A 13,205-nucleotide genomic window follows, 5' to 3' on the forward strand; every position below is an offset into this window, starting at 1 on the left:
TGGAAAAGGCTCATCAAAAGACCAAATGACCTACTCCAGCTCCTTTTCTATGTTTCGATGATGTGACATTCAATCAGCCTTAAATAAGTTGCTGCACAGTGGTGTACAGAAAGCAGTATGATGCCAATGTGATGATTCTCAATGGTGTGAAAAGGGAAATGTAACTCAGCAAAACAGACCATAAAAAAAATGACTTTAAAACAACATTAAGCAGGCTGACTTAAAAGAAGGATGGGTGTATTTTTTTTATGAGATGTGTGTATCGCCGGCTAGGCTAGCATTAATTGCTCATACTTAATTGTCCTTGGGAAGGTAGTGGTGAGCTGCTGTTTGAACTGCAACAATTGGTGTGGTGTTGGTGCACTCACTGTTGTCACAAAGGATGTTCTAGGGTTTTGACCTAGCACCAGTGAAGGGACAGCAATACAGCTTGGTGGGTGGCCTTGGAGGGGAACTTGCAGGCATGGTGTTCCCATGCATCTGCTGTTCTTGTCCTTCAAAGTCATAGAGGTCACAGTTTTGGATGTTTGTCAGTGTGTCTTACCTTGCTGTGTGGTTTTGGTCTCAGCTTTTGTTCAGTGTAGTCCTCAACAGTGAACCTTGCGGCACTTTTTTAATGAAGAGCAGCAAATGTCTCGGAACATCCTGGTCAATTGTTGATCTTTAACAAATACTTAAAAACAGATTGTCTGCCGATCCATGTTGTATGATTTGTGGGATCTTGCTGTGTAGAAAGTAGCTGGCTACACTATAATAAAAATATTTAATTGTGGTTGCAAAGTGCATTGGATGCCCTAAGGTTGTGAAAATATCTTCTGAATGAGTGTTTCTTTCTTTTCACATGGTATAGTTGGAAATAGTCCAAGACTTCGGCAGACAGCCTGCTTAATGTAGTCCAACATCTCCAATATTCAGTTTGAATCTTCCCACTGATATCTGCTGATAAAAGTCAGAATGGAATTAAATGTAGAAAAATTCCAAGCAACAAGAGATGTGTGCACTGGAAGGTGACATATTCACAATCTAACCAATTTGGCAAATCAATATGAGTTCTGATCATTGATATTTAGTGTTACTGAGAAAACTACTTTGTTTCAGTGCAGGATGTAAAGCATAATTTATTTCCAATTACGACCACGAGTTTCTTTAGAGAACAGTACAGGCTTTTAGTAAGCTACAAAGCTGTTGTCAGAAGGAGCAGGATTGAGTTATGGGAAGGAACCCAAAGATGATCTTTTGATTTATATAAATCTAGAAACTGCTCCATAATTAGTCTGCCTCGACCATCCTTTTGATTCCTTGCTTCTTGGTTTAATTTGTTACTGCTGCAATCAAACTGATTCAAGAAAGCAAAAGCTGCTTTGGGTGCATGAGATAAAAACAAAATAAATAAAGATGAGTGATATCAGAATTCATGTGACTAGATGGGTAAGGATCACAAATTTCCTTCTCCGAAGAACACTAGATGTGTTTTCATGATAATTGATGATAGCAATGGTCATCATTGTCGAGACTAGCTTTCAATTCCAGATTTTTATTAACAGAATTTAAATTCCACCAGTTGAGATAGTCGAATTGGAACCCAAGTCTGAAGAAGAGCCACACTGGACTCGAAAATTAACTCTCTCTCTCTCCACAGATGCTGCCAGACCTGCCAAATTTTCCAGTTTTGTTTTGTATTTATCATCAAAGCATTTGCCTGGACCTCTGGATTACTCAATCTAATGACATTTCCACTGAGACACTTTATTAGCTTAAATGGAGTGGCAGATATCTTTCTTTGACATGTCAAGTGAACCTCGTCTAGTAGTTACACTCCATTCAAGTCTGGGACATATTGGCTCTGGAGTGAACTCGCTTTTGAACTTCAAAACCCACTTACACAACAATAGATTTAACCCATTTTGTTCCCTGCAACTCCCCATCTCTGTTTCAGTAATTATGACAATGCCTTTGGATCTAGCATGACAACAGTAAGGAGACCATTTGTTCTTGGGAAAAGGTCATTACAGCTCAGGACCAGGCACTCTGTTGCACTCGCTGCTCCACCTCAGCCCTTTACTCTCGTCCACACCCTCCCAGACACCTTTGGTCTATTGCTACTTTCCATGACATGACTGAAATATTTGCGTGGAGGTCAGACTTTAGAGGGGCTGGTTTGTAGATTAGGAAGCTGGCTGAGGTGACAGATGTGGCTATATGCTGGGGAGAAATGTCCTTAGTTACTTGATAGTCTGATTCTGTTTTAATTCTTACTGAAAAGCAGAGTTATACAGAGAGAAAAGAAATGTGAGTATGTGAGAGGCTTATGGGTAATAAATCGAGATACATAGAATTTGGGATACAAAATGGAAACCATGAGAGAAGGCTGACTTAAATCAACAGAATGAATGAGAAAAAAAGGAGAGAGAGATACAGACATTGAGGTGGCAGCCAAACTGGGACACTGAGTAGAACAGGACAAGTAAGAGACAAGTAGAAAAATAGGATAGAAAACCAAATGGAGTACTGTAATGAGAAATATTGAACAAGCAGGCCTAGGAAGAGATTTTTAAAAATGTTCATGAGAAGCGTCACCGAAGATTCATAGCTGTACGAAAAGGTTTACTTATGATTTATGTTTTTTTTCAGCTAGCTAACACAGAGAGGAAGCTAGGTACAAATTAATTGAATACTTTTTTAAACCGTGCACCTCTCTTCAGTGAGAAAATAAACCTCAAAATGTAGAAAATATATTGCACTAATGGTGAATCCAATCACAGATATTATAATTCAGAGTTTTGAAATGGTTTCACCTGATAATGGCAATAATATGCTCCTTACTAGCTATTCTTGTCTCCTCCTGATGCAAGTCTTTGCTGCATATCCCAGGATGTGCAATTACTTTAATTACAGTAAAACTGCCAACTGAACAGTCATTAGCCTCCAGTCAGTACTAAAAGCGGAAATACTGCATGGAAGACAAGACTAATATGGGTTACAATTATAATATTTATTTACAAATTACAGAATATATTAAAACACACTGCAGCCTATTGTACCAAGGTAAGGCAAAATACTATACTAACACAAGGCAATTCTGTTGTGAATACAACATTTTAAGTTCATCAAAGCGTCAATCTATTTGGGTCACTTCCCTGTTGAAAACAGACATAACTGAAATTCAAAACCCAATTTGATTAAAAGAAGAACTGGTCAAGAAGCTAGTTGATTTTACAGATGGTCACCAAAGCTTTCTGCTCATGCATCAGTTCCAAAATACACTTCTTTGATCTCCATTACCATCAGACTAACGGGAGAAAATTCCTTTAATGAGGATATGACATAGTGAGATAATGATACAAAGTGCAGGACATCCTTGGCAATAGATCTGTGCGTGCTTAGGCTGTTGCAAGGAACTAACTGCTCTGAACTTCAAACAGTTAATGGAAGAACACTAACCTACAAATGTACCAGATGGTACTATTAAAATTCAGTGCAGAAGCTCAGACGTCCACAACATCATCTGCAAGAATACACATAAGGTTTCAACACAGATGTCAAACCAGCATGACTTTAGATAAATGAATGCACACATTTGCATTTCAAACCAAGACAGAGGTCTATTCTCAGAACATCATGACATGTCTACATGTCAAATGCAGTTTTTGTTAAATTTACTGAAGTACCTGGAAGTTATAATGCCTAGTGCAATGATGCACTTCAGCAGAGATATTTAGGAACACCATTTAATCCAGACTAAATTTAAATTTCTAGCTCAGGAGAATATCTCCATTTCCTATAAAGCTCATGTCTATAAAGCAAAGGGATTTTGGAAGGGGATACACATTTGGAATTTTGATTTAAATCTGGTCCAAACTGAGAACGTGAATCAGATTCCACATTGAGCCACTACAGAAACTTATTTGGCTACACTGCATACTGAAACATTAATACAGTGTTCTCCACAGTGTCCTGTTCCTATTTATCCCTCAATCAACATCACTTAAAAACAAATTGGATGGTCCTATCCACCACTCTTTGTCAGAAATGGCCGAGCACAACTTGATTGCCAGTTTCCTATATTAACATAGTACTTCATCATTTGCAAAGCATTTCAAACCATCCTGAGGTCATGAAAAGCATTATAAAAATGTGGAGAGCCCAAACAGATTGAGTGGTTGCTTTGCTGAACACTCTATTTAGTCTGCAAGTATGATGCTCAGCTTCTGATCATTTGCTATATTAAGTCTCTAAACCACTCTGACTTCTCTGTCCTTGGGCCCCTACATCTTGTAATGATGAAGCTCAATAGAAGCTTGCATAACAGCAACTCAGCTTTCAATTTGTCATTTTGCAGCCTCTTAACGGTGTACAGACTCTCAACATCAAATTCAACAATTTCAGATCATAATCATTGCCCCTATTTTGTACAAACGGCAGGTACAATCTTTGATTTACATCTCCACCAGATCCATCTAATTTCTTTACTTGCAGTGTTGGTACAGATAGACTACCCTTCCAAGCATTGTTTGCTCTGTTCAAGCACCTCTCTGCTGCAGTTGTGAGTTGCAAATTGATTCCCATGGAAGATTGGCAGGATCCTAAAGCATGTAAGGTCAGAATAGTGATGCCATACAGCCACGAGCAGTGCTGTCCCTGTGACAATGATTGCCTGGAGATTAAGTTCCAAGATATTACACCATTCTACTTTTTTTTGATCAAATATATAATGGTCGCATGCCTCTGACTGAAATTCAGTGCTTGTGGTTACAATCAGCTGTCTGTAATCCATCTCAATTATCTGATGAGATTCCCTTCTTCTACTGTTTTTGGAAATAACACAAAAACAATGGTTTTCCTGAGTGAACAACAATGAGTGCGGCAATGTTTCAAACAGAATTGTCACAAAATGTGCAAAAAAAGTGACTGGATGGAAAAAAAAGACAAAAAAAAAGCCATGAATCACCTACTAATATTCATTTCCTTTTCAGTTTTGACTCCCTGCCAGCACCCAGCTAGGGATGAGTTTTGATGTTTGAAAATACTGTAATACTTAGCAAATTCCCAGGAAAACTCAAGAAATTGCTAACGTGCTGATAAGCATATATTGTTAAAATGATACAATGAGGTGCTCACTCTCTAGTGCAGGGTGCATTGTAGATAAGATGCCTGCAATTGGGATCTACGCCTGCTTTCTCAACGTATCCATAGGCAGGCTTACTCCATATTACTGTCACCAGCAATGATGAGACAGTCTAAATTAGGCTCTGACAGATACTGTGCAAATTCACAAAATGTTCTTTGTTGCCGTATCAGCACCTTGTTCCCTTACATTGAGACAGTAGGTCTTAGCAATTCAACTTTTCTATTAATTACTGATGAAATGAAAGTGTGTGAGTAGCCCTTTAATCATTATTACATGGCTGTGATCATACCAAAGAAAAACAATTCACTAATTGTACAAAGATAAAGATGGAGGAGGAAAACATTCACAGGTCATTAATAGAATTGATTAAAAGAAAGACAAAGAGCCAAAGGATGGTCGTTCTGAACCAACTTTCCAAAGAGCTTCAGACACACAGTCAGTCTGCTATCCCACTCCACATTTCTGAGGGGATTGGTCTGTGCTGTTTTGCCACTGCTTTCTGCAAGATAGCTGACCAGGGAATTCTTCTAATCTTGCCGTGAAGCATATTTGGAAGGATTTACAACAGTCAACTTGTTTAGCCATGCTATGAGAGCACATTTTTTAAATCTTCACTGTGTGCATTGCTGATTTGGGCCCTTTTATTCCTGATGAAGGGCTTTTGCCCAAAACGTCGATTTCAAAGCTACTTGGATGCTGCCTGAACTGCTGTGCTCTTCCAGCACCAATAATCCAGAATCTGGTTTCCAGCATCTACAGTCATTGTTTTTACCATCATTTATTGCCCATCCCTAGCAGTAATGAGAGAGTGGGGTGTACAAATTTAAAAATCACACAACACCAGGTGATCACCTGATGAAGGAGCGTCGCTCCGAAAGCTAGTGTGCTTCCAATTAAACCTGTTGGACTATAACCTGGTGTTGTGTGATTTTTAACTTAGTAATGAGGGAATGAGGCTCGCACAGTCTGGCCGGTGCAGGGTGTCTTTTGGGGAAGATGACCTTCTTGGAGGGAAACCCCAACCCGAAGTTTCCGACTGTGCCACAAAACCCTCCTCTCACTGACAATGAATCCATGGAAAAGGAAAACCAGGACTGATATATAATGGGCGGCAAATTCTATATTGCCTATTTAACAATATCATCAGAACTTTAAACTTCCAACACAGTCGAGGGATGATTTCACGCATCTGTATCAAATTCCTTTGCCTGCTAATTTGAGAGAAGCATTAACTCAATGAGTGCACTAACACCGCATGGCGTCATTTCAGAGTTAAAGTGTTTTAAGGACTTATCTGTTCAATCATTACTTGGAGTTTATTTTCTTAGTTACTGCAGACATGCTGCTGGAACAGGTGTCTCCCTGAAATAAGGAGCCTGGGGACATTATTGTGACAGCCAAGTGCAGAAGAGGTCATTAATTTCTTTTAGTGAAGATACGCGGGCTTTCACCTGCTAAAACAGGCTACGTTTTCCTTTTGAAGCTTAAAGACCTCATGCAGACGGATAGATGAGGACTTGTAATTTGATCCTTAACTCACAACTCAAGGTCACGCTGAGGTCACTGTCCATACAAGCAAAACCATTGAAAGCTTTGTTGCTGGTCAGGGCTGTTTAGTTAGGCAAAGATGCTGTTAGGACAAAGCATGACTGCATCTACCCAGGTGCATAAGGGAAAGCCAAACAGCAATAACAGGAGCTTATTATAACACAAAGAGGGAACAGAACTTGAGTTTAGACTGATTCGTTCTTTAGCGTGGGGAGCTACAAAAAAAAATCAAACCAAACATTTCTAGTTTACTTCAAATAGCCACTTTGCCGGTCTCTCTTGCTTCCTGGCGGCGGGAAAACTGTAAGTGATTAAGTTAGAAGCAGGAAGCTAACAAAAGGGGAAACTCACCCATTGTCAGTGGGCAGTTCATATGTTTAATTGCCCATCCGCATATAATTTAACTCGAATTCAATGAATTTAATCCCCAGCCACCACCTACATGATCTAGGCAACATCATTCATTGGCATTAGTGCATACAGCTGCATTTTTTTCTTATTTTCACAGAGACACATTGAATAGGAGTTCTCCTCATACCTTACATAATGTACAGCGTCAGAAAGTGCTGTCTGGTCTTTTTTCTTGCCCGTTGCATCCTCACATCAAGAGTAGAGGTGCAGGCAACATGTCTTCCCAAAGATTGCAAGTGGCATGGCGGCAAGGGTGGCAGTGCCTCTGGGCCTGTGGCGCACAGGGCAATGGAGCAGAGCTACGGAGAAGGTTAGCTCTGCACAGTATCCTCTGACAATTTGGAGCCCCACTGTTCCTTGCCCTGGCTTGGTCATGTGCCAATCCATTTGATGCCCTTCCCTTCCCATGTGATACCATGTCACGGGTTGGGTTTCGTGGATTATTGCACAGTGGATAAGATGGCGGTCAGGCAAGTTGAATTATGTGGGAGGCTGCCAGTCAGACTTCCAACAGAGGGGAAACTAAGTGATGAAGTCGGAGAAGAGACCGTACCAAAGTGGCAATCTCACCCATTAGCATTGGGGGAGCACACATATTTAACTGTTCCTCCACTTACATATAATTGCAATTCAGTGCAATTTAATTCTGAATCCCTGATTCATTGAAACTCACAGATGTCCTTTGTGCTTTAATAGCTTACCTCATGAATGCTGGTGACTTATATGCCATTTTATTGAATCAGTGTGAGACACCTAATTTGCAGGAGTGACAGGGCACAGGATCAAACTTGGAACCATGTGTTCTGTGTAAAATCTGGCTGAGCTGACACTGCACAAGACAGAGCATCAGGCTGGAAATTCAGAATCCAGAATTTAAAGGGGCAGTGACCAACTGAGCTGCAATGTGGTATTGCAGATCTGGGTTTCTATTGGGAGGAGACTTAGGAACCCACAATGAAAGGGAGTGGGAGTAGTAGTATGGGAAATGTCCATCCTGTCATCCTATATTCTCAAGCACAGAGGGACTGGAATCTCAGACCTCAGCTTCCACTGATGTGTGATGGTGGAGGAATCTTCTCCCTGGAGTTTGAAATGTCTTTTATTTTTGTACAAGAGTGACAGAAACTCAAATGCTTTCTTAAAGAGGTATGCAAGTTGACTTCCAACCTGAGCACAGGAATTGTTCTCCATTACATTTGGAGCCAGTTTCTGTCACGTCATTCGGGTATGCAGTCCTGTCACCCAGATTGCCAGTTCAGTTAACACCTTGGTTCTGTGCCAGATCCATGACAACCCCTAGGGCCTGGGGTGTGACCCCAAAATTCAGCCCCTCTTCGGAATCTTGGGCAAATTGACCATCCCTTAACCTCAGCCCATTTGCAGCTCAGTCACGCCTGGTGGCTTCATCATCTGTACATCCAAAATCGGTGCAGTATGAGAATGGTGCAACATGGTGGCTCAGTGGTTAGCACTACTCCCTCACAGCACCAGGGACCCAGGTTCAATGCCAGACTCGGGTCACTGTCTGTGTGGAGTTTGCACACTCTCCCCATGGATTTGCTCTGGTTTCCTTCCAAAATCCAAAGTTGTGCTGGTCAGGTGAATTGACCATGCTAAATTGCCCATAGTGTTCAGGGATGTATCAGTTAGGGGTAAATGTAGAGGAATCGGTTTGGGTGGGATATTCCTTGGAGGGTTGGTGTGGATTTGTTGGGCTGAAGGGCCTGTTTCCACACTGTAGGGGTTCTGCGATTCTAATTGGAGCTAGTCGACATGAATGGCAGATCAGGCGAGGTGCTCTCTGAAACACTGCTGTGTTATTGCTGTCTTCACTGCCTCTTTGAGTAGCTGTGGCCAGGCAGAAGGCAGGTTTTCCTTTGGTACCTGAAAGCAGGACACTTGAAGATGAAGGTTTTTCTGCAGGACGTTATAAAGGAAGAAGTCGACAGCCACACATTTCAGCAGCTTGTCCCTCGCAGTAGAATGAAGGTGAGCTTGGATTTGACAAGAGGTCAAATTGCAGAATCGTACAGCGAGCTCCAATTTTCTCACAATATTGAATGCTGTGGGCACTGTTAAAGTTGCCCACATGATGGTTGGAAACGGTTTCTGTTGTAGGACACAGGTGATACAGATGTCCATGTTCCCTACAATCTTTTCATGTTGTGTGCCCTGTTGTCCAGTACTTGTGCCTGGCCATGTTTAGGTGAATAGCAAAAGCTGAATAACTGGAGGCAGAAAGAGGGAACACCAGCTGTTGTGGTCATTCTTAAATCTATAGGTTTTAGAAACTGCTGAGAGAATACCTCAGAGTGTTCACAGCGCAGATTTGGGTGGATTGACCATGCTAAATTGTCCATAGTTTTCACTGATGTGTAGGTTAGGTGCATTAGTCAGGGGTAAATGTATAGTGGAGTGAAATTGGTCTGGGTGGGTTACTCTTTGGAGGGTCAGTGTGGACTTGGGTCGAAGGGCCTGTTTCCACACTGTAGGGATTCTATGATTCAATGATTATGGCTGTACTTAAGGAAATTATTTGGATGGAACTGAGAAATAAAAAAGGGATGATCACCTTATTGGGATTGTACTATAGACTCCCCAAATTCAGTGAGAAATTGAGAAACAAATTTGTAAGGAGATCTCTTTGTAATAAGATCTGTTTGTAAGAATAATGGGATGGTGATGGTAGGGGATTTTAACCTTCCAAAACTTGACCTACTCTTGGGAAATAAAGCAGGGCAAGTGACTGGGGTGTCAATGGGGAAGCACTTTGGGACCAGTGACCATAATTCTATTAGTATCAAGATAGTGGAGGAAAAGGATAGAACAGGATCTAAAAGTTTAAGCTCTAAATTGGAGGAAGGCCAATTTTGATGTATTAGGCAAGAACTTTCAAAAATTGATTGGATGCGGATGTTCACAGGTCAAGGGATGGCTGGAAAATGGGAAGTCTTCAAAAGTGAAATAACAAGAGTCCAGAGACAATATGTTCCTATTAGGGTGAAAGGCAAGGCTGGTAGGTGTAGGGAATGCTGAATGACTAAAGAAATTGAGGTTTTGGTCAAGAAGAAGAAGAAAGGATATGTTAGGTATAGACAACAGAGATCTAGTGAATCCTTAGAAGGGTATAAAGACAGTTGGAGTATACTTAAGAGGGAAAACAGGAGGGCAAAAAAGGGGACACGAGATAGCTTTGACAATAAGGTTAAGGAGAAAACAAAAGAATTTTATAATACATTACGGACAAAAGGGTAACTAGGGAGAGAATAGGACCCCTCAAAGATCAGCAAGGCAGCCTATGTGTGGAACCGCAGGAGATGGGGGAGATACTAAATGAACATTTTGCATCAGTATTTACTGTGAAAGAGGATATGGAAGGTGCAGAATGTGGGGAAGAAGATGGTGACATCTTGATAAATGTCCATATTAGAGTGGAGAGGATGCTGGATGTCTTGAAATGAAAAGTGGATAAATCCCAGGACCTGATCAGGTGTACCTGCGAACTCTGCAGGAAGCTAGGGAAGTGATTGCTGGGTCCTTTGCTGAGATATTTGTATCACTGATAGCCAAAGGTGATGTGCCAGAAGGCTGGAGGTTGGCCAATGTAGTGCCACTATTTCAGAAAGATGATAAGGAAAAGCCAGGGAACTATAGTCCAGTGAGCCTGACATTGGTGATGGACAAGTTGTTGGAAAGAATACTGAGGGACAGGATTTACATATATTTGGTTAGGCAAGGACTGATTAGGGATAGTCAACATGGCTTTGTGCGTGGGAAATCATGTTTCACAAACTTGATTGAGTTTTTTTGAAGAAGTAACAAACAACAACGATGAGGTCAAAGTGGTAGACGTGATCTATATAGACTTCAGTAAGGTGTTCAACAAGGTTCCTCATGGTAGACTGGTTACCAAGGTTAGATCTTATGGAAGTCAGGTGAGAACTAGCCATTTGGATACAGAATCTGCTCAAAGGTAAAAGCATAAGGGTGGTGGGGGAGGGTTGCTTTTCAGACTGGAGGCCTGTGATCAGCAATGGGGCTGAAGGATGGGTGCTGGGTCCACTGCTTTTTTTCATTTATGTAAATGATTTGGATGTGAACATAGGAGATATAGTTAGTAAGTTTGCAGATGACACCAAAAAAGGTATAGTGAACAGTGAAGAAGGTTCAGAGGGGCCTTTGGGCCAAGGAGTGGCAGATGGAGTTTAATTTAGGTAAATGTGAGGTGCTGCATTTTGGAAAGGCAAATCAGGGTAGGACCTCTACACTTCACGGTAAGGGTCTGTGGAGTGTTGCTGAACTAAGAGATCTTGGGTGCAGCTCCACAGTTACTTGAAAATAGAGTCTCAGGTAGATAGGATAGTGAAGAAGGCAGTTAGTATGCTTTCCATTATTAGTCAGAGCACTGAGTACAGGAGTTGAGAGATCATGTTGCAGCTGTACAGGACTTTGGTTAGGCTACATTTGGAATATTGTGTGTAATTCTGGTTTCCCTCCTATCGGAAGGATGTTGTGAAACTTGAAAGGGTTCAGAAAAGATTTACAAGGATGTTGCTGGGTTAGATAGTTTAAGCTACAGGGAGAGGATGAACAGCCAGGGGCTGGTTTCCCTGGATTGTTGGAGGCTGAGGGGTGATGTTATAGAGGTTTATAAAATCACGAGGGGCATGGATAATATGAACAGCCAAGGTTTTTTTGCCCAGGGTTGGGTGAATCCATAACTAGAAGGCATAGGCTAAGAGTGAGAGGGGAAAGATTTAAAAGGGACATAAGAGGTAACTTTTTATGGATGTGTACATGAATAGGAAGCATTTACAGGGATATAGGCCAAGTGCTGGCAAATGGGACTATTTTAATTTAGGATATCTGGTCAACATGGACAAGTTGGACCAAAGGGTCTGCTTCTGTGTTTTACCACTCTATGACTCTAAGATTCAGGCCTTCAGTTTCTGACAATTTTGACGAGAGGGTGTAAGTACATAGTTTTGAAATTGGCATGATAAGTTGTAAAGTTGTTTTAAACCAAGAGCCTTACCTTTGTAACTAGAGAGTACAAAAACAAATAGGTGCTTCTGAACCTTTCTACAACACTAGTTAGATCGAGATGGTGTAAACCTGCACCATTCTGGGCATCTCCTTCTCAAGATCAAGATGGTGCAGTAGAAATGTTGCTAGATCAATTGCACAAAGAGTCTACAGAAGATGGGATTATTCTCCCTACAGTGGGCCCAATTAAGAGGGAATTCATTCGAGGTCTTCAAAAAGATGAAGGGGTTTCATTGAGTAAGTATATTATATTTTGCACCATTCTATGATCTTCTCTTTAAGTACTATGCCCTATGGCACATTGGAAACCATAAACTTCCATTAGATGGTCCATGCTTAATGGTAAGCATTGTGTTGGTTTGCAGGGGCCTTTTGCAGGATGACAAACAAGGACAATTCATCTGCTGCTACAAATACCACAAGAGGTACAAGATGGATATACAGGCTGATTGTTGAACTGTTTGGCCATGTTATGAAAGCATCCAGAGACCATACCATCAAGTCTTAACATGGGACTTGAACCCAGAGCTTCGGGCTCAGAGGTAGGGGCACTCTGCAACAAGACTCATTTAATGGCACTATGTATGCAAGTTTCACAAGTAAATTTCAGGTTGCCTTTATTTGAAGGGTCAGGTGACACTTCTCAAGTTATCCCTATAAATATTGATAACCCCTCCCCTCTCTGAATTCTCCCCCCTCCCCCACACCCCCAAAAAGTAAAGAAAAAAAATGTTCTTTCACTTCTCTGCTTCATGGGCACCTTCAGATCTGTGGAAAACATTCTCAGGGAGAAAGGTAGCTCATTCCCATAAGGCTGCCAATGCAGCCTTGAGAGCTTAATCAGAATGCTAGGTCTTGACTTCTCCTCCAGTTTTCTAACATCTCCTTCATATTTTGGAAACGCAATCATTGACTCCCCCGAAACTCACTTCTTGAGTAAAGGACATACCACAGCCACGCAGCCCTGGGAGCTCACAATTCCCCGGACAAAAAACAGAGGGAGAAAAGTGGGAGGAATCTTGTTATCCTAGAATATCCATCTGAGGGATAACTGGGGGCTATGGAATGACAA

This window comes from Chiloscyllium punctatum, chromosome 22, assembly GCF_047496795.1.
Source record: "Chiloscyllium punctatum isolate Juve2018m chromosome 22, sChiPun1.3, whole genome shotgun sequence".
NCBI lineage: Eukaryota > Metazoa > Chordata > Chondrichthyes > Orectolobiformes > Hemiscylliidae > Chiloscyllium > Chiloscyllium punctatum.